At 37.3% G+C, this 22,667-nt stretch overlaps 1 long non-coding RNA gene and 1 pseudogene across 2 annotated transcripts in view; both read right to left on the bottom strand.

Annotated features, from left to right (window-relative positions):
• Positions 1 to 4,016: 4,016 nt before the first annotated feature.
• LOC311631447 (ferritin light chain-like) lies at positions 4,017 to 4,534 on the bottom strand (annotated as a pseudogene). Its single transcript has one exon. The product of its transcript is annotated as a ferritin light chain-like (transcript).
• Positions 4,535 to 14,813: 10,279 nt separating this feature from the next.
• Positions 14,814 to 22,667, bottom strand: part of LOC311630889 — an 85,564-nt gene continuing 77,710 nt past the window's right edge. The window contains exon 5 of the long non-coding RNA XR_014796478.1: positions 14,814 to 15,809. This is a non-coding gene — a long non-coding RNA (uncharacterized lncRNA). The remainder of the gene's footprint in view (positions 15,810 to 22,667) is intronic.

The raw sequence follows: 22,667 nt of genomic DNA, 5'->3' as shown, positions 1-22,667 counted from the left end.
AGATGTCCGGCTGCTTAAGGGCATACAGAATGGTCTCCACTCCCGGGAGGAATAATCATAATACAGTGTCATAATCATAACCATCATAATCAGGGGAGATGACCTTTTTGCGTCAACTCAACTCCTTTGAAAACACCAGATCTCTCTCTCCCTCTCTCTCTCTCTCTCTCTCTCTCTCTCTCTCTCTCTCTCTCTCACACACACACACACACACACACACACTCACATACACACACACACACTGTCCGAAATAGCACCAAACTCAGTGGAAAGCTCACAGAAGAGCTAGGAACTGGGCATTCAGCCTTGAATTTGTATAAATCATTGTTATTTATTTTTGCACAAATATTTGGGGGAGGGCGTAGACTGTGGGGACTTATTCTGAGTTTAAAACGTTGAGGAAATATTTAGGTCCTGGTAGGAAGGAAGGCTCGGCACCTCTTTATCTGTTTTCCTGTGCCTACAACTGCATTTCATCATCATTCAAATCCTGTTCTAGGCAGATTTTATGGTGAGATTCAGGGTAATCCGTGGCAGAAAAATTCTAGGGTTATGGACTCATTTATTTAAAAAACTACTCTCAGTCTCACTTCTATTTGTAAACACCAAAAAGTATTCAGTATTTTAATTTGTAAGGAGGATTGGAAGTCATCTCTACCTTGCAGTAAAATGGTGCCTACGTTATCATCAGAATTCATCTCATAAAAAGAAGTCCTTGCCTTACCTATGATTAATTCTGTGTTGGGGGAAAGCACTATTTGAATAGAATAATGCTATCCTTAGAAGTTTGGACCAACCGCTTACAGATCAAAAATGTATTGATGTTTTGGGTAAAAGGGCTACCTGATCCCATCAAGAGAACTGAATTAGGAGTGTTTACAATATAGGCCAGTCACTGTGGTTGTATGGACCACTAGATCAATTAATGCCCAGGTGTTCAAGCATTCTGATTATGCATGCAGAAAAAGAAATTAGGTTGCCAAGCTATCGAAATGACCCCAAATCCCCTCTTTACACATGGCTTTAGTGAATTCCCTCGGGACAGTTAAGCTGAGATTATTATTGTGCTCTTTCCCACACTACTGATGTTTTTCTCTATACCTGCTGAATTTTCCAAAACTACAATGTAACTCTTCCCTTATAGAACCCACCTTGATATTTACTTTGTTACCACTATTGTGCCCTATTTCTCTTAGCATCAGATATGAGACTTCTGAGCTTCAGAATATGTGATTGAGGTCTTTGACTAGGGGATTTGTGTTCTAAGTACACGGAGGAATTTCTTTCATTGCAAAAAAAATGGACTTAAGGAACCATAGTTTCACTTAAAAAAATTTATATATATATATATATATATATATATATATATATATATATATATATTATTGATTCTTTACAGAGAGGAAGGGAGAGAGATAGAAAGTTAGAAACACTGATGAGAGAGAAACATTGAAAAGCTACCTCCTGCACACCCCCCACTGGGGATGTGCCCGCAACCAAGGTACATGCCCTTGACTGGAATCGAACCCGGGACCCTTCAGTCCACTGAGGGTCGACACTCTATCCACTGAGCCAAACTGGTTTCAGCCATAGTTTCACTTTTAAAAGTGAGATGAAAAACAAATATTTTCAGGTCTTTAAATAAATTAATTTTTAAAATGCACTTAAAGAACTGGCCTGCTTATGTAGAATTGCTGATCCACATTGACATTAAGTGTTTCTAACACAATTGAATTTTGCATAGTCCCACCATGTTCCTGTCCATCCTCACATTCATTTCATTTGTCACTTTCCAGGAGCCGAGATTTATTTTGAAAGTTGAAGGGAGAAGTGCAGGTAGAACTGAGTAGCCCATTCAACATTTTCATCTCTCTCTTTAACCAGGTGTGTTAGAGAAAACTCAGTCTTCTTCCTGTGTGTCTCCTTCCTGTGCACACCACATTCACACTTCACCTCTGACACATCTGGTCAGCAAATGTGCAGTTCTTCCCCACGCCAAGCAATTCTCATGGCACCAGCTGGAGGTTCCTATAATTTAAGTCAATTCTGACGCTATCTACCTGGAGATGGTGTTGAATTCCACATGTTGAAGTCTCAGTCCCACAAGACTGCCCCCCATTTCAGATGCCAATCATAAGTGATAAGTCCCCAGTTTACCCACAACTTCTGTCTGGCTTGGCTACAAATCATGGGTCCCTGTGACCTCCCCCGCTTCCCCCCAAACCCTTTTTGATTAAATATTTGCTAGAAGAGTTCACAGAACTCAAGGAAACACCTAGTTTTCGATTCAGTTTATTATATAATAAAGGATCTAATAAAAGTTATAGAGGATGAGCCAGATGAAGAGATATTTAGGGCCAGGTCTCAGAGATCTCAATCATTGGGGGTGGGGATGAAAATTCCAGGCTTCTAATCATGGCTTGAGCAGCCCCCATCCAGGAGCCATCTGGGAACTATCCAGGAGTCTACCAGAGCAGCCTCTGGGGAAGAAAGGTTGCTCTTAATGCTTTTATTTCTCAGAATTGTATTTCTCTCACTGGCCGTGGGCTCAGTGATGCAAATTGCTTTAGCCACTAAAAAGTGTGAAAAGCAGAAGTTTGATAGCACTTGCATGTTGAGGCTTGTCCTTCGGTTGGGGGATATTCATTTCTAAATCCAGCCACCAAGCTTCAAAGAAGCCTATACTACTCTGCTAGAACAGGAGGCCCTGTGGAGAACTGGGGTACCCTTGCCTCGCTACCAGCTGAATTCAGCCAGGTGAGTGATCCCAGCCAACACTTCGTGGTACAGAATAAATGTTCAGTCAGTTCATGAAATCATGACACTGAATCATTGTTGTTTCAAGCCACTGAGTTTTGGAGTGGTCTGCTATGGAGTGATGGTTAACTGATACAGCTCTCACCAGTTTTAAGGACTAGAGACATGGTCAGGTTCCTCCTGGAGATAAGGATTTATTAAAAAGATGCGGATGGGAGAAAGGAAACTAAAAAATTGTCCGGTAGAGCTTCATAGAACTAGAACTAGAACTTCATTTGTCTCTCAGAGCTCAATGACACACTTTCTCCAATGATGTAATAGCAATTTTAGTGACTGTCTTTTGTCATCACTTTAGAATTACTAAGCACCTTTGAGGCCATGAAACAAGGAGGTTATAAGGCACAGGCTCTGAATGGAGTTCAGTGATCCTGTATTCAAATCCCAGCTCTGCTCCCAAGTGCCAAAGCAGAGTGAATGAACTTGGATGTGTCCCAGTCCTTGCAACTTCTAGAAATAGGTATATTTAAAAATATTTTTTTTCCCTCAGGAAATTGTCCAAGTGAGACCAGAAAAGAAAAGAAACTTAATGCTTGTAAATTAAGAACCAAACCCAATACATACAAGTGGTTGTCTGGCTATCTCTAAGTCAAGTCAATTACATGTATACAGTGAATTAGGCATCTGAGGACCTGGATCCTGTAACCTTTGGTTTGGTTCTCGGTATTTGTTGTTGATACACACACACACACACACACACACACACACACACACACACACACATACACACACACACAGGCACATACACATGATCCTGATTATAAATGAGAGTAGGGGGTGGGCATGATAGAATGGATGTCTCAGGATGGCAAAGGATTGAATTTGCTAATCTTGAAAATTTGAGCAATGTTTTGTCTTCAAAAGAATCTCCAGATCCCTAAAGGCTCAAAAGTTTTATACAACCATGAACTAACATTTACAAAGTAATCAAATCTATAAAGCCAATGAGACCTAAATAACCCCATTAATTTAATGGGATAATATTTTGCCTAAACTAAGTGAACACTAACTTTATAAACTTGGTGTTGGTGAATACTGGCATTCTTTTTTTTTTCCCTGCAAAAAAAAAATAAAATAAATAATTATTGTTTCATTTGGTCCAATGCATGGAAGAGGACTTCAGAGTGGTTAAAAGAATGGCTAGTAGTTTTGGGAAGAGGATTAGGTAAAAGCCAGACACCAGAGGATGCAGAGGGGCCCCCTCAAAGGCCCCTGGGCTCCAAAGGCTCCTGATGGTGCTTGAGATTAAGCCTTTTGAAGAGATACTCACCCAGCCCAGCCTGCAGATATTAGTCGGGTGTCGCCCATCATCTTGATGAGTTTCACCTCTTTATCCAGGAAGTGGTTCTCCAGGAAGTCACAGAGATGATGGTCTGTGCTGGTAGAACCCAGGGCCTGCAGCTCCAAAAGGGCCTGGTTCAGGTTCCTCTCCAAGGCCAGGGTGGCTTCCATGGCGTCCTGAGTTTTGCCCACTCATCTTGGGAAGGCTTCAGCATGTCCAGGGAGAGAATGCAGCCACCGCGCTGGTTTTGCAACTTTAAGAGATGCTCAGGGCCAACTCACAGAAGAAGTGGCCCACACCCTCCAGAGCTATATCCTCCTGGTTGAAATAGAAGCCCAGAGAGAGGTCAGTGTAGGAGGCCCACAGATGCAGGTTGGCCAGGAGGTTGACTGCAGCCTCAAATTTGTTGGAATAATTATGACCAATTTGGGAGCTCATGGTTGTTCAGCAATAGAGTTAGGGTAGAAAAAAAGAGGTGTGTTGGCTGGTCCCGGAGGTGGTTCTGGAGGTGGTGACTGGATAAGATGCAGGAGAGTGGTCAGAGGCTGGAAGAAGGGGTCTGTTCCATCCAAACACCATTGAAGCAAGAGACAGATCCAGGATCGCCGAGGGCACTGCAGCACTGGCATTCTTACACTACCATATGCCCAGTAGTCAAGGCATGAGCCCATCATTGTTAGTATTCAAAGTTCTGGGAAATTTTCCTTTGCCCAGTTCTCTTCCTCACCTCATTTGCGCATCATATGGGATGCATTAAGTGCTTATCTGTTTCAGTCCGAGATAATTAAAGTTGGACCACTTAGCATCAGCTCTTGACAAATACGGCACTGAAATGTTCAAGAATGTACTTATCTTAAGGTTAGCATTGAATTCAAAATTCCTCCTTGAGAAAGACACTTACCAGGTAAATAGCACTGGGGTAGCAGAAAGGAGACCTGAGTTCCAATTGTACATTTGACGCTAATAACAATGTAATTTGACGGGAACTCTTAGGCATTTCAGTTTGGGAAGAGGAAAAATCTGAGACTGACAAAAGAGTTTTTAGTAAAGATCATAAAGTAATGTGGTGTGTGTTGTGGGGTGTGTGTGTGTGTGTGTGTGTGTGTGTGTGTGTGTGTGATGGTGGAATTTCAGCATGTGTCAGAGAAAGGGGGGACTTGTGTGGCAGGGTGGCCTTTTGGTGTCTTTCCTATCATGTCTAGCTTTTAATCCCACCCAGATTTAGAGTTTACCCTCATCTCTTACTCTTTGGTTTAATTTTCTCTCCTTTGATTTTAATTCTGCCATGTCTCCTAAAAAATTTAGGCGGGAGTATTTTTACAGTTGTCTTACATTATACTGTTTACTTCCAAAGGATGGCCATTAGTGATGAATAAAACAACTCTTCTATTATGGCTACTAAACGTTCATTGGTTTGGTTTTTCGTTCAGGAAATACAATTCCTTTCTCTCAGTCTAGGAAAAAAATTGGCTTGAGAAGATTAATTTTCAAATCCAAGGAGAATAAAAATTGGGAAAGTCATGCATTTTGTAAGTGCTTGGAATGAGTAGGAGGTTCTAATATACAGCAGAGTTATGAAACGATGAAGTTCTCCTAACAGTTTCATGATACTTTAGTTTTGAACTACAGCCACAGCATCCATGGCAAACCCAGGGAGAAGAATTGCAAGTCCCAACAATGCCTCTCCCTGCATTTGGCACAGGCAGTCGGGGGACATGAATCTCCCTCCTCCAGCCAGGCACTTCTTGGAATGGGCGCAGGATCATCGATGGGCGCAGCTGCTGCTGTACTTGAGGGTCCCAGAACCCAGACACAGCTTCCTGAGCAGCCAAATGAGTATCTTCCTACCTATTAGCTCCTCGCTTCCCTTTTTTTTTGAAGCCTGAAATATTAAAATTAGCCCAAAGTGTTTTTAAATTTTAATTATGCCCTTTGGAATCCGTACTTTTGGAAAACTGTTATTTTTCCTTTAAATAAACCAATATCTGAAATGCATACTTGCTGTGTGTTAAAATACTGCTTTACAGAGCACACTTTTTTATAGTATGCAGCTATGTAGGAAAAATAGAAAAATCCACAGTTCACTCTTTCATGTGTTTTTAAAAGGATTCTCAGGCTATGCCTAGCAAGCTTTTTCGTCTTTCAGTGATGCATACACTCAATTGTGAAGTAAATGCTACCATTGGTCCTAGTAGTAAACCTATGGGAGAGGGGAGAGATGTAAGTAACTGCCACCTTTATATCCTTATGTTGTTCCCTCTTTAAAGGTGGGCCTCTCCATGTAGAAGTAATAATAAATGCTTTCTTTAGGAGATGGTGATTATATTAATGATGCTCCCTTGCCAGAAGAAGCCACAAAGTGTTTTAAATTGTATTTTTGTCATGATAGGGAGATTTCAAATAACTTAGCTAATTTTAACTAATAACTACTGAGAATTAACATTATTATTTAATGTAATCGGCCCTTGAATAGAATGTAAATCCAAGAAGAAAGCACGAGGGAAGATATAGAACAGATAAAGCTTGGAGATTTGTAATTCTCAAGAACAGAAAAGGGAGAACCCATAGGAAATTAAGTGCTGGTTTTCTCAAACAAGGAGATTAGATTTTCTTGGTTCTTAAAATGACTCTGCACAGCATATATTTTAGACAGAGTGCATTCTTACAATATCCTGCTATCTACAATGTAGATTGTAAGCATTTTCCACATCAAGACCTTTTATTTTATTTCCAGTTTCCGTTTCTTTTCCCAAACATCAAAGTGAGCTGTTACTTTACCTTGTTTTTGTAGATTATTTGACAATATAAAAATATATTTTAAAGGCTTATGTATTATAAATGCTATGTCAACTTGTTCATGCAAATAAAGGCACTTAGATTTGTAGCTGCATTTGAGAAGTACACAAGCACAATAAAACTTCACTTAATATGCTCCAGCATTTCTTCAATAAACAGTGTGAAGTCGGATTCCTGTGTAATTTAACAGTTGCTAGTAGCAGCACTCTATGAAACTAGTTGAAAATAGCTCCTCTGCAACATGAAGCACAAACACAGAGAAATTATTCTATAGGTCTGCTCATTTCCCAGGGTTCTGTCCAGATTGAGCCAACTGGTGCAGAAGCATGAACTTGAGAAAAAGCAGTATGAGCAAGTTCAGGTGTTGAGCTATTTTAGCTGTTTCTCCTCACCCTCCCTCCGTTCCTCCCCTCAGGTCACTTGAAAACACAAATAAAAGTGACTAGCATGTTAAAATGCCAAAGAATGTGGAAAATTATCTAAAGCAGTAGTCTCCAAAGTAGAGTGCAAGAGCAGATTATTGGAATTTCCACCTTTAGGTACTTATGATTATTTTATTAGTTTCATCTAAAAATAAATGTAAATTATGCTTGATCTTTAACAAGAGAAGAGCACCAGTGCTCTCAATAATGTGTAGGGCCAGTGGCCGGCCGCCCATCAACTATGGTCCAAACAAATCCTGATGGAAGAAATGTGTACACAGAAAGTCATTTCAGTGGGCAATGAAGCTATTCTCTCTGACACCTTGAATTCAACCCAATTCTTTCACTGATTTGAAGCAGGAAAAGATGAGCCATATTCTCCATCCATTCAAAAGGAAGAATTTCTGGCTCAGCCCGCATGGCTCAGTAGATTGTTGACCTATGAACCAGGTCACGGTTCAATTCCAGGTCAGGGCATATGCCTAGATTGCAAGCTCAATCTCCAGTAAGGAACATGAAGGAGGCAGCCAATCAGTGATTCCCTCTCATCATTGGTGTTTCTATCTCTCTCTCCCTCTCCCTTCCTTTCTGAAATCAATAAAAGAAATATTATTTTTTTTTTTTAAAGAAAGGATTTTGGACCTCTAAGAACCTTTCACCATAGGACAGTGTTGAGAAAGCACTTTATCTAAACCTTCCCTGTGTCACACATCATAAAATAATGAGTGCGAATGAAAGATATTTTTAAGAGTTCTGAGAAGAGAGAGCTTCGCCTACTGGACTTGACATTCATAAAGGACGTAGCATCTAAGCTTTTAAAAATCGCTAGGATTAGACAGATACAGTTAATCAGAAGAGTTTAGAAAAAATATAAGCAAAGGCCTAGAAGTGGGAAAGCCTAGAGGCATGTACAGGAACAACGAATGAGAGGAGCCTGAGTAGACACAGTTCGTAAAGGTAGATCCAAATTGTGGAAGTCATGTAGGAAGAGCTACTTTTTTTCTGTAGAACAAGGACTCTCCATCTCTATCTCAGTGTGATATTCTTTAATGGATAAAAATTACACGTGATTCACTCACCTAAACTTACAATTAAGTGTAGCCCCTTTCTTACCATTGGAGAAAGCACATCTATCTACCTCCCTATTGCTTATAACCTGACCTGTTTTTAGTATCAAATGTACAGATGCCTCAAATTAATCTGTGGTCAAGAACTGTTATGTCAGGCAGTGGGGGACAGTTTGGAGAAATGAGTATGTTTAGATGAATCACCAGGAAAATATTGTGATAAAAATCTATGTAATACTTGTTAAAAAAAACAGTGTCTGCGTTAGTATCATGAATGCAAGTTCTCAAAAATAGGTGGGCGACGAAGGAACATCAAGCTTGAGGATACAACGCAGGTCCAAAATTGCTAATTCAGTAATTTAGTATGTGCGAAGGATTATTCTGTACTTCATTCCAGCTGAAGAATTCATTCTAAAACCTGAAAATTGAGACTCTGTAAGCAGCTTTGTTTTTCTTCTTTTGCATGCATGGTGCACTGCAAAGCTCCCGAGAGCTGTCATTTGGCTCTGACCTACTTTGGAGCACATTTCATTTTCGGCTGGGAGCTGTGACAATGTGTACTTCCTCAGGACAGTAAGAAATGCCCATCTTTTGGATTAAATCACATTTCCCACAGAGGAACTGGATGGGGAATTGGTCTCAAATGGTCTAAACCCTTTGCCTTGTGTGATGGGATTGCTCTTATTGTTTGGTTTGGTGGTGAGGAGCTTCAGGGATCTCTGGGTGAGTTCCAGTCCACCTTTTGGTCCAAATTACCTTTCCGCCCTTTTACAAAATTCTTACATCTCTCCATTCCTCTGCCTCCTTAATGGAACTTGTTTTCTCTATCCGGCAAGTGAAACTTTTTGACCTCCTCTGACTGGGTTATCAGCATCTCTCTGTGAGTTGGTCAGCAGGATGGAGATATTTCTCAGAACAATTCAGCCAGCCTATATGGTTCCTTCTGGGTACCAATTACCTCAAATCTCACACATAATATACTAGTAAGTCTGCTGGTACAAAAGGAGAATGTTTTTCCTGCATCTCACACTTCCTTATATTATGTTTGATTTTTGCTTCTTTGATCCTTAGTTGAGAAATTTTAATAGCTTCTTTACTTTATTGAAGTATAGAAAGACCATAGGATTTTTATTCATATGGAGAGCTGGGATGTCATTCATTAGTTAGGTAGTACAGACAATTTCCTTGTATTCTCATCTCGGTGTCTACTTGCTTTCCTGGAAGAGTTTGAGGTCCAGGGTCATCTGGTAGACAGGCTCTAATATGGTCCAAATGAGTGCTGTCTCCTGCTTTATACCTTTGTAGTCCTCTTCCACATTGAAAAAATGTCTACTATCTCAGGAATGATGGAGTGTGGCTCCTGAGATCGGGTCATAAAATTTATTGTGACTCCCACCTTGCCTCCTTGAAAACTATTCACTTTGGGGAGTGCCGGTTGTGCCATAAAGACCCTTAATCAGCCCTATTGGGAGGAACACGAGGTGAGGATCGAAGGCTTCTACCAAGAGTAGGTGCCAGGCATGAGAGTCAGCCGTGTTGGAAGTGGATTCCCTAGCTCGGGTCAAACCGTCTGATAACTGTAGCCACCACATTGGCCACCTGGACTACTAACTCATGAGAGACCCGAAGCCAGAACCACTCAGTTAAGCCACTCCTGACTTCCTGACCCATAATAATTGTGTGAGCAATAAGTGTTTCTAGACCAGAGAATCTCTGTAAGATCATTATTTACTCTGTGTGCGTGTGTGTGTGTGTGTGTGTGTGTGTGTGTGCGTGTGTGTGTGTTGCTGTGATTATTCCCTGTTAGCATGAGGAGAGCAACTTATCCAAGACTTTGTAAGCTAAAAGGTACAGAGCCAGGGCTCAAATATGTATCCCTCAGAGTGTAAGTTCACCCTTCATTGCTCTGCTCTGCTGCCTGCCTATGGTTGCTTTAAGCCTTTAAGTTTCAGGGTAACTTGCTGTGCAGCAGTGAATTTTATTAACAGAGGACTTCTATTCTTGGTTGCAGCTGTTTTACCCCTCAAGTATCTACATTAAAAAGTGCACAACTCTCTATTATGAGAATACATTTTCTCCCCAAACCCTTTCTGCTTTGCATGAGAAAATGATATTCCTTTTATTACCATTCTTTTGACCACTACAAAGCATTTAACATTAACTGACAGTAATTGGTACCCATGCCCCATACTTTTCTTAGTTACTAAATTCTACTCTAACCTCTGTGAGGGGTGAGGAGGTAATCGATATGGAAGAAATTTAATCTCAGCCTGCTGCAAAGGACAAGCAACACACAATATGTTATTGCAAAGTTGATATTTTTTCCTGAGAAGAAAACAAAATCTCCTATAGAGGCTATTGTTGGTTATATCCACTATGTCACTACCCAATAGATAACATATATTTTATATTATCTTCACAAATTTTACTATAATTGATTAAGAGCTAAGAATCCCGGGTTCGAGTTTTAACTGTGTTATTTCGTAGTCTGTAACCTTGAACAAAATACTTTTTCTTATTCTTTGCTTTTACATCTGTGAAGTGAAACTATTAAAGTGTACTTGTTCATTCCACCAATACTACATTTATTTAGTATCTTCTATATGCCAAAGGTGAACAAGACAGGCATGACACCTGCCTTCTAAGACTTTATAACTTATGTGTAGCATCAGATGACTTCATTTTTGGACTAAATTCAGGCTGAGAAAGGGTCTGTAAAAGGAGTCCATCCAGCACATATTTTTGTAGCATCTGTGATATTAATTTGTTGAGCTAGTTGCTAATATTCCATAATTAAATGCCCCCAAATTAATAACACCAGATCAATTGTAGCTATTTATACTTTTCAAGGCACCTTCCAATTAACATAGAGAGCCTCTCAGAAACTATTGGTAATTGCCAGATTTTATTACCTGGACTGTCCATCTATCTACTTTTAACTCTGCCTTAGACTATATTAGATTCCCCAGCTACCTTTTCTCAAATGGGTTTCTTCAGAACATTATCCCACCTGTAATTGCATAGTAAAGCATAGGGATTTGTTAAAGTCTGCCTCCTCTCTAGATTAAATCATAATCTAGGTCATTGTTCTATCCTAGTATTTAGTATGAAGGAGGTACTCAATGTATATTTATTATGAATGAATTTTATATGTTTATAAATGAAACACCTGAGTCAGAGGGATTAAATGACTTGCCTAAAGGCACATACTTAATTGTATAAGCACCATATTTAGGCCAACACCTACATGGGTTATTTCAAAACTACTTGGGTTAGACATGATGTGAGTCTGTACTGTTGGTCTTATGCCTCTTACCTTGATTTGTTTTTTTAAAGACTTTATTTTTTAGAGCCATTTTAGATTCACAGCAAATTTGAGAGGAAGGTACAGAGAGTTCCATAGGCCCCCTGTTCCATACATAAATAGGCTTTCTCATTTCAACATTTCCCACCAGAATAGTCCATTGTTACAACTGATGCATCTACATTGACACATCAGCAGCAGCCAAAGTCTATAGTTTACATTATGGTTCACTCCTACTTGATTATTTTTCTATATTGGTTGTAGCCACAGCAGGGATAAGGATAGCACCCCATAAGAGAGGTGTTAAGGGGAAGACAAGAGAAAATCAGATGCAATCCTTATTGTTCATGGGTTTTGCTCCATGTAGCAGACTCTCCCAGTGAAATAAATTTTTACTAGTAATGAGGAAGAAAAATGGAACCAAATTTTTTTCATTTCAGATATAAGTACTTTTTAAATCATTAAATAGAAATTAACTTGGCAAATAATTCTTTTGAAATTAGGTATATTAAATTAAATTTTTATTAAAATCATTAGACAATATGGAAAATGAGGTAAGAATTTTGCCTTACTAGTTTGTATCTCTGATTATTTTCCATTTCTCAATTACAGAATCTTAATGAGAGGATTTTTTAAATGGGAACTATAAAAAACTATATTTCTCTTTCCTTCTTCAGAAGCTGGCTTCTTTGTTTAGAAAACTGTATTTACTCACTTGCATTTTGTGGTTTTGCTTAAGTGTCAATTTCCCTGTAAAGTTTAACTCTATTAAAATATATTTGCCTGTGGCCATGCCATCTTTAAATTTTTCTTAATTTGCATGCACTTCATATCTCAATGGGAAGCCTAAAATGTCTGACACAAAGTCTATACATAACAATACTTTTGATTGACAGAAGGGTTTATTATGCATTGATATGACATCATATTTATGTATAACAATGACTTTTTGACTGACAACTAAGCAATGATAGAATTCCAGATACCTTCTATATACCATTTTTTTTATAAGAAACTAAAATATCCAGATAATTGGCTGAAATTTCAGTTTTCATGCCAACTGCTTAGCATTGAATATGGAAAGACACAATGAGCTAGTTTCTCATTTCTTACCTTTTCTAGTGGCGAAAAATGATATTTTCTCCCAGTAGACTATCGTATGGTTCCATGGTTCCATTCCTATATTTTATTTTAGTAATTTTGGTGTTAAAAGTTGGATGATATTAAATGATTTAATTTTGGTAAATAGGCATGCTTACAACTGGTCTGTGGAGTATTTTCCAGAACCTGATCATGAAAGTAGAAAATATTAGTGGCATTCTGCATTCTGATGTCATGAGAAGGCTCTTTCAGGGGGTATAATCCACATCAGTGTGTACCAACGCCAATCAATTAACTCATCTGTGTGGAGCGCCTATCATGCAGTCAGCATTCAACACAAGGTTCAGAAACAAGAAAGACTATGGAAGTGCTACACGGCAGTACACAATTGAGTGCTAAATATGTACTAGACTAAGAACCCAGGGAAAGGCAAAGCCAGAGTGGGAAAGGAAATCTAGTGGCCCACCCTGTAGGAGACTCAAGCTCCATCTCAACTTTTACAGTAACCAGCTGGAAGACTTCGGGCAAGCTGCTTAACAAGTTCATGTCTCAGTTTCCTCATCTGCAATGTGAGCTAGAATGACCTCCCTACTCTATTGCTGGATGACTTTATGTAAGACAGGCTCCTCAGAGCAAGCAAGGCCTGCCCTGGGTCTGGAGGGCAGGTGTTAAAGCCAACCCTAGGGTGAGCATGGATGGATGAAGAAGGATGTCCAATCAGAAAGAGAGCCTGCACAAATCTGAAGTCTTTATAATAAAAAAAAATGGCCCTGCTCTTCACAAAATCAACATCTAACTTAGCTATGTGACAAAGTAGAATAGTAGCATGACAATGGTAGAATGCTTGTTCCTTCTTGCAAATAAATATGCACTTTTTAAAAATAGAAAGCATCTAGCTTTTAAAAACTGATTTGAGCATTGGTGGTTGTCATGGTGAAATGATCAGCTTCTATGTAGCGCCACAGCACTGGATTATAACCACCAAAAACAGGCATCTCCCTCAATCCCTCCACTAGGAAAAAGTTGCAAATCTTGTATTTATATTGCAGTCATGAGTTGTTTTCTCAATTCTACAGGCTCTCTGAGTTATGTACATTTTCCTGTGTTCTTTACAGAAAAGAAGTAAGATGGCCAATTCTATAACAATTTTAGAAATAATAAAGTGGAGCATTCGTTTAGGCTCTGGCCTTGAGAACATCTGGAAAGGATCAAAGATTCAGCACTAAATGGAAGGAGAAAAGCAGCCTTTTACTCAAATTAGGATGTAAACAATAGAAGATTTTGGCACTTTTACAGTAGTGGCAGCTCTGCTTTCTAAATTTTCTTCATGTTGCCTCTTCTTACACCTTTGATACCTATAAACTTAGCCTCAGGTACATGGCTTTTACCAGCAGTTGTGCACTGAGCTAAAATGAGGCTCAAACAAGCAATCTGTGCTCAGTAATTATTTATAATTCACAACTTGTGTTGCTTTTGCCAAATAAAAGCTACTTTAGAATAATTCTGTATTATTCTATTTGGAAACATTAGGTCCCATCTAGGTATGGCTATTGGCAGCAAAATTCATCTTCAATAGTCATTAACAAAGAGAGTGAGTTTAGCTTTTTTTTTTTTTTTTTTCATCAAGAGAAATTAAGCCCAGCATTATATTCTAAGAAAAGATAGTGTAAGACAGAATCCATTTTAGATTTCAAGACAATACCAGTAAATGGATGGATACATAGGTAAAATCCATGGTATACAAGGTAATGTATATAGACAGAGAGTAAAATATAAATAAATACTACATTTTTATCAGGTTTTTCTTTCATGAATTATAATTAGCAGTAGTTTGGGTGATATTAGCTTTGTTGTTCTGTTTTGTTGTTTTGTTTTTTGTATCTATATCATTTAAAAAACACACACAAAATAATGCTGAAGTTAAAAAAAATTTAATATAAATATTTATGACCCTCAATAGCATGGGTTGAAATTCCCCAAGATCTAGAAGTTCATATTTAAGATAGACAAAATAAACTTAGCACTTCAGAAATACTATATGCTGCTATGGTCTACTAATGTAAATTTGGAAAACTGCAAGCAAAATAATAACATTTTGCAAAACTAAGTTTTTACAACCAGCAATATGAGGAGCTCCTGGAAATGCAGTGGCAGAGCACCTGAGTCTGTGCGGGCTGCAGAGGTGGTGAAGGGGGTGCAGCAGCCCACAGGCTCAGACCTGCTCCTGCATCCAGGAGACAAACTCAAGGATGCACACAAGTACTTCACAGAGGAACTTGCCAGGTGCTGGGTCCTGCATCACCAGGTTTGTTGTTGTTGTTTCTTAGAGGGGCAGGGATCAAATGTCCAAACAACACAAGCTATGAGTATACATTCGAACATAACCTAATTTATTTCCACAGGCTGCTGAACTCTGGGACAGTAGACTCACACTACTGAAGCTCAGAATATCTTCCAACGTTTAAGGGGTCCCAACCTGCCAAGAGGGTGACTTCAAGTTGGAAGTTCCCCCCAAAAAACTGGACGAAATTAGTTTGAATGCACACATTGTCAATGATAAGAGAGAGTGAGAAGGGTAGGCAGCCACTGAACTGTCCACACTGCCTGCCCGCAATCTTCCATCCATGTGGGAACCACGAATGATGTTACTTTGCACTGAAACAAGATTCCATACTAATGTTGGACACAGGAGAGAAGCTGGCAGGAAGAAGGATGGGGCTCAACCAGATCATAGATAAAAATAATCTTGAGTTTTCATACGTGGAAGTTATCTGTAAACTTCACCAGTAAGATGATGTTGGGAGAAGTGAAAATGAAGTTCACAGAAATACTGGCCTTGGGAAGTCCTACAAGTATTCACACTCTGCATTTCCCTGCAAACATCCTTTGCTGATTGCCAACACAACGGACAAGTTTGGGCACTGCTTTCAAATCAGGGGAGGGAATCTCTTGAGGAGTTATACGCAGTGCATCTTCACAATTAGGAGAGCATCTTCAGACTGCAAAGAGACTTGCTGACATACCTACTTGTAGAGACAAATGACAAAGAGAAAATGGCATTAGTCCACTTGCTTCCAAATTGTGTTTCCTCTCAATTTTAAGTTTTCACTACAAAACAATCTCTGTAATATTTTACTCCTTATAATTTTCCAACTTTTTCTATCATATGCATACAAAGTAAGACTATATGTTATTCTTTTTGCATTTTTTTCTGCCCCACCCCAATCCACCTTCTTTAGCTTTAAATGAAGAATGTCCCTATGGGAAAATGTCCTCATTTTGCAGTCTTTCATTGCTCTATTTTGATTTCTTCTCAACTTAATAATTCAGTTCTTTAGAGCCTACACATCTCAGTGAAATAACTTGGTTATTTTGTACACACAGGAACACACTCATAACCACATGCCTGTGTACATGCATGCACACACACACACACTTTAAATTTAGCTCTTTTTTTAACAAGGCAAATTAGAATCACATCAAATTTAAACTCACATATTTCTGTAAAAATTTACAAGTGAATATGTCATTCTGAGTTCAAAAAAATGGAGGATGGAGGAAATGGTTTAAATGATGGAAAAAAATATATATATAGTTCCCCAGAGGCTGAAATATTATGATAATGATTTTCATAATTCAAATGAATACATAATTACTAGACATCAATGTGGAAGATTTATTATTCACTAAACTAAACCAAAAAAATCAGTAGCTATCACTATAGGAAAATGTATCCTCTTATAGCTGAGGTAAATTAATTTTGTTAGTGAAATGTCATTATGTTGTCATATTTCCACTCTTATCACTTATTCAAACATATCCATTTTTCCTTCCTAATGTTTTATTGCTAAGATAATTGAACTTTGCAGTTTTTATCTCAAGCTTATATTACTTTAAAATCTCTGTGTGCATTATTACAACGAAAGGGCAAAGGTAGAGATAGGACTTATTTAGCTCTCATGGTTTATGATTGCATTGAAGCTCACAATTGATTATGGCTTTCTAACCTCTCTTTTCCTACTCATTACCCTCTTCATTTTATAGCACTATTTCTAGCTATTAGACTATCTTTATTTAGGAGGCACAAAAGGAAAAGACCAGGAAGAATTTGAAAAATAATATATTTTTGTTTGGATGTTTCCATTTAAAGCAGGTTTGAAAATGCAGAACTGTCTAAGGTATACTAAATATTCATTAGGCAGTTTACCTTTTACTAAGTTCTAAATGAAAATGACCCAGCAAAATCAAATTGAAATTTCATAGAGCACTTTTCAAGTATGGTTCTAAAACATACATTAAACAAAATGCATTCATTTGAATGCAAGTCTCTCTCTTTCTCTACACACCCTAGGGTCTATTATGCTTTCAGTTCAATGCCTCTGAAATGTGTGTGGTGTGGATCAAATAAATAGTTCAACAGCTTTCATAAGCAAACAATCTTATGGCCTGGTATATCAACAAACCTCTTGTGCTATTTCTTTATGCTTCCCCACTTACAAAGGTTAATGCAAATTTCATTTGAATTCAAGCAAAATATTCTGCGTTATTTTCTACATAGACAAATCTGTTCAGAAAGAGCCCATCAGAATTTATCCATGTGAATCCAACAGCCCTTTATGGACTTGTAGAATTACAGTAAAATATGTTCACTTTCAGAAATCAAACCTAGAGTCATAGTTCTTAGAGGAGGAAAGGTTCCAGAAATCATGTAGCCCAACTCTCCGATTAAAAAAAAGAGAAGAATTTAGCATACATTCAAAATAGACTATTACGTCACTTAAATTATACCTTTCTCTACCTTTGATAATATTCTTTGTCTTCTTGTGTGCTTTGATACTAACATACACACTCTAGATTTTTTATGCTTCCAGGTTACATGGCATATATTTTTCTTTCTACTTTCAATCTATTTGTGTCTTTATATTCAAAGTACATTCATTTTATAGAACCCACAAATGGGTCTTGTTTTCTATTCCAGTATAAAAATCCTTGCCTTTTAATCAGGGTGTTAGGTCTTATGAACTTAATGTAATTATTTTATTTTTGTTATTTTCCATGTCATTTTTGTATTTCCTTTCATCTGCATTTGGTTTAATAAAATATTTTTGAAATAAAAATTTTATCTCTAGCCACTTTGGTTCAGTAATAGAGCATCAGCCTGTGGACTGAAGGGTCCCTGGTTTGATTCTAGTCAGGACATGTATCTTGGTTGCAGGTTCCTGGCCCTGGTCAGGAGTATGTGGGAGGCAACCAATTGATGTGACTCTCTCACACTGGTGTTTCTCCCTGTCTCTTCCTCTCCCTTCCACCCTCTCTGAAAATCAATGGGAAAAAAATATCCTCCAGTGAGGATTAAATAAATAAATAAGTTTATTTATTTATTTAAAAAATTTTAGATTTGGGGAAAAAATGAGATGATAATTTAAGAGTTTCCTTATACCAAACACCACTTTTCCCCTATTATCATCTAACATAAGCATGGTACATTTATTAATGAGCCAGTATTGATACATTATTATTAAATAAGCCCTACTTTATTCAGATTATCCTTGTATTTATGTAATGTCTTTTTTCTGTCCCAGCATCCCCTCCAGGATACCATATTACATTTAATTATCATGTCTCCTTTCTGTGACAGTTTCTCAGACTTTCCTTACTTTGCATGACCTTGGCAGTTTAGAGGAATTACTGGTCAGATATCTGTAGAATATTCCCCACTGGAGATTCAGCTGATGTTTTACTCATGGCAAAACTGGGCTTCCATATTTTGGAAGGCAGACACTGATGAAAAGTGTCATTTCATCCCATATATCAAGGGCACATACATACTATCTACATGACTCATCACTGTTGATATTGATTTTGATCACCTGTTTGAGGCAGTGGTTTATCAGGTTTCTCTACCATCAAGTTATTTTTTCTTCCACTTTTCATACTGTTTGGAAGAGCCCACTCTTTTGAAAAGGCATGGTGTCATGGATTCACCGTTATAATATTACACAGAATAATTTCACTACTTTAGACTATCATTGGCCTTTACTTCATCTATAGAAGTTTTCCCTTTTCCAGGATCCGTTTAGTCAGAATCCTGAAGTATGTCAGCATTTCAGACTGGTTTCTTTCATATAGCAATGTGCACTTAACCATGTCCTTCCATGCTCATGACTCATTTCTTTTTAATCATGGAATAATAATCATATTATGGGTATATCACAGCTTGTATATCATTTTACTTATTAAAGGACATCTTAGGGTAGGGATAAAGCATCTAGTTTATCACTAGCCTATATAATAAAAGCCTAATATGCTGTGTCTGACCAATTGTTTACCCGTTTGATGAGTAACTATGATGTGTACTGACCACCAAGGGGCAGATGCTTCAACCGGTTGGTTAGCTTGCTGCTGGGGTCTGGCCGATTGGGACTGGGTGAGATGGGCTAGGCACACCCTGGAGCCCTCCCACAGTCCCTCCCTGGACCCAATCGTGAACTGGTAAAGTCGTTAGGCTTGGCCTATGCCCTCTCACAGTCTGGAGAGCCTCAGGGGATGTCAGAGAGCTGGTTTGGGACCAATTCTCACAGGCTAGGCCAAGGGATCCCACCAGTGCATGAATCCATGCACTGAGCCTCTAGTTAAATATAATGTTAGTTGAATGGATTTTGTATAGATGATCTTGATTAAGTTCAGAAATATCTCTATTCCTAGTTTACTGAGTGATATTATACATGGGTGCTGGATTATGTTAAATTATAATATTTCTTCTGCTTCAATTGATATAGCCATGCAATTTTTTTTTTTTTTAAGCCTGTTAATGTGATGAAGTGTACAGACTGATTTTCAAATTTTGAACTAGCATTTCACACCTAAAACAAATACCTCTAGATCATGGAATATTACTCTTTTTATATACTTCTCATGCTCTTTTTATTAAATCTATTTGCTAATATTTTGTTGACGTTTTTGCATCTGTGTTCATGAGAGATATTGCTCCATAATTTTCCTTTCTTGTAACATAAGTGACTTATTTTGGCATTAAGTTAATTCTAGCCTCATACAACGAGTTTAGAAGTATTATCTTTGCTTCTATTTCTAGAAGAGATTATGGGAAATTGGTACAAATTTATCCTTAACTGTATGGTAGAATTCAACAATAAAACTATCTGAGCCTGGTGTTTGTTGTTGTTGTTTTGGGTGGGAGAAGTTTATGAATTATAGTAAAACCTTTGGGTGAAGGGGTGTCAAAGCCCCAAGTCTGCTATATAATAAAGTAGGCTTTATGAATACGTATGTTAAAAATTGACGAATTAATTTATCTGTTTTTACTTATTTAGATACATTTGTGTAGTTAAAGTTAAGTATGTATGAAAAGTTTAATTTCACAGAAAAGTTTTCTATATCTATTACTGCAATTTTAAATTTATATTGAATAAATCTAGTAAATGCATGCATTCACCGTCAACAAGAATGAGCCAGGCATGGCTTACTGCAAGTCAGAGCATTAGCCAACAGTCAGCACACATTAAGACTGCTGCAGAAAGTCACTCCATGTGACAACAGAACCAATTACCCCTGGAGCTGCAATGTGATCACAAGCTAGTTATTCCCCAAACCTTGCTTACAAGTGGTGATTCTTGGATTTAAATATGTAGACTATATTTGTAGATATGTAATTTTTATTTATGTTGACGAAATTACTACCAGTGTTTTTTTTCCAACAGATGATCTATTCACTAAAATTTGTTATAAACAACAATAAAATAATAACAAAAATAACCTAATTCAATTTTAAGCAAATCTTGGTTTAAATCATTTAAAAATTAACAGGGTATTAATTTTCACATATGACATATGGATTAGAAATATTAGAAATTTTTGTCTATGGTCCTTAAATTGAGGTCTGCAAAATGGAGGGTTTATTGTATTGATTCAATTTTTAAAATAGATATAGGCCTGTATACCTATTCAGATTATTTACTTCTTTTTCTGTGGTAGTTTGTGTCTTTCAAATAATTGGTTCATTTCATCTAACTTACCAAGTTTGTGGGCATAGAGTTGTCTTTAGTATTTTAAATTATCATTTTAAGGTTCATAGGCTCAATAGTGATGACCCTCACTGCATTGGACCCCCATTGATATTTGCCTTCTCTTTTTTCTTAGTCTGGTTTAGAGGTTTATCAATTTAATAGATCTTTTCTAGAACCAGATTTGAGTTTTGTTAATTATCTTACTCTTTTTAATCTAATTGGTTTTTATTCTAATTTTTACTATTGCTTTCTTCTGCTTGCTTTAAACTTATGTAGCTATATTCTTTTCTAAAGTAGTAGATAAGTAACTTTTCATAAAACCAGCATTAACCCATTAAAATTTTATTTGGAGCATTCAGTATACTTACATTAATTTTAACCTATCCTATATAATAAAGAGCTAATATGCTAATTAGACTGGACAGCAAAACAACCATCCAGATGACCTTCCAGACAAGGCTGGGACTGTAAGGACCGAGCCCCTTGCATGGATTTCATGCATCAGGCTTCAAGTGTGTTGTATTTATGCCATCTTATTTTATACTTCTGTGTATCTCTTTATATGATTTTTTCCCCTCTTTTTTCTTTTTTTTAAATATATATTTTATTGATTTCAGAGAGAAAAAGGGAGAGGGAGAGAATAGAAATATCATTGATAAAAGAGAATCATTAATCAGCAGTCTCCTGCACGCTCCACATTGAGGATCAAGTCCGAAACCAGGGTATGTGCCCTGACCAGGAATTGAACCATGACCTCTTGGTTCATAGGTCAATGCTCAAGCATTGAGCCACACCAGCCGAGTTCTCTTCTTTCTTTACTTTCTTTAAATAGTTAGATTTTTTTCCTCATTTATTTCCCCCTAACTAGATAGGATTTCTATTTTCTATTTCTATTTTGTAGTTCTTAGTTCAGGAAGTTAAATTTATATACATTTACATACATTTAATTTACAGACCTAACATATTATACTCTAAAGTTAATCAGCATTTCTATTCTCTTCCTGAAAAATTCAAACTTGGAACATTTTATTCCAGTCACTTCTCTCACAGTAAATGCTATTTTGGGGAATTTTAACTCTACCTCCTTTTACTATTTATATACTTGCTATATAGGAATTTTGTTATATATAGTTTGTGTTGATTTAGATTTACTCACATATTTATTATTTTCATTGCTGTTTATTTTTTCTCTGAGATTCTTTTTCTTTTCTTTTCTTTTCTTTTTTTTTTCCCCCTGAGATTATATCTTTTAGAACATTACTTGGTGAAGATAAGTTGGTGGTAAGGTCCTTCAGGAATTTTTTTTTTCTTGAGAAATATTTTTATTTTATCTCATTCTTGAATGATATTTTGCTGGCTACAGGGGTCTAGGTTGGCCGCTGTTTTTTTTGTTTGTTTGTTTTTGTTTTTTTCCAGCTCCATTAAAGATAATCTCTTGGCTTTTGTTTTTCATTGTTAGTGTTGAGTAATCAGATATCAGTCTAATTCAGGGGTTAGCAAAATATGGCCTACCTAGGAAATCTGAATCATCATCTATTTTTGTTGTTGTTTTGTGTGTGCCTGTTTGTGTGTGTATGTGTGTGTATGTATGTTTAAATAAAATGCCTGTTCATTTACAAAATTTCTATGACTGATTTTACTACAATGGCAGAATTGATTACTTACAGTAGAGGAGACCATGTAGTCTTGAAAATCTAAACTATTTACCATCTGTCCCTAGACAGAAAGAGGTCACTGATTCCTAGTATTATTGCTTTTGTTTCCATAATCAGTCTTTTAAAATAATAGCTCTGCAATTTCAATATGATCTGTCTAGGTATGGACTTTTTTATGCTTGTAATTGTGGAGACTTTTTGA

The sequence above is a fragment of the Pipistrellus hanaki genome (genome assembly GCF_964339955.1).
Source record: "Pipistrellus hanaki genome assembly, chromosome: 12".
In the NCBI taxonomy this organism is placed as follows: Eukaryota; Metazoa; Chordata; class Mammalia; order Chiroptera; family Vespertilionidae; genus Pipistrellus; species Pipistrellus hanaki.
Note: the sequence above shows the minus strand (reverse complement) of the source record. Positions and strands in the feature narration are given on the sequence as shown.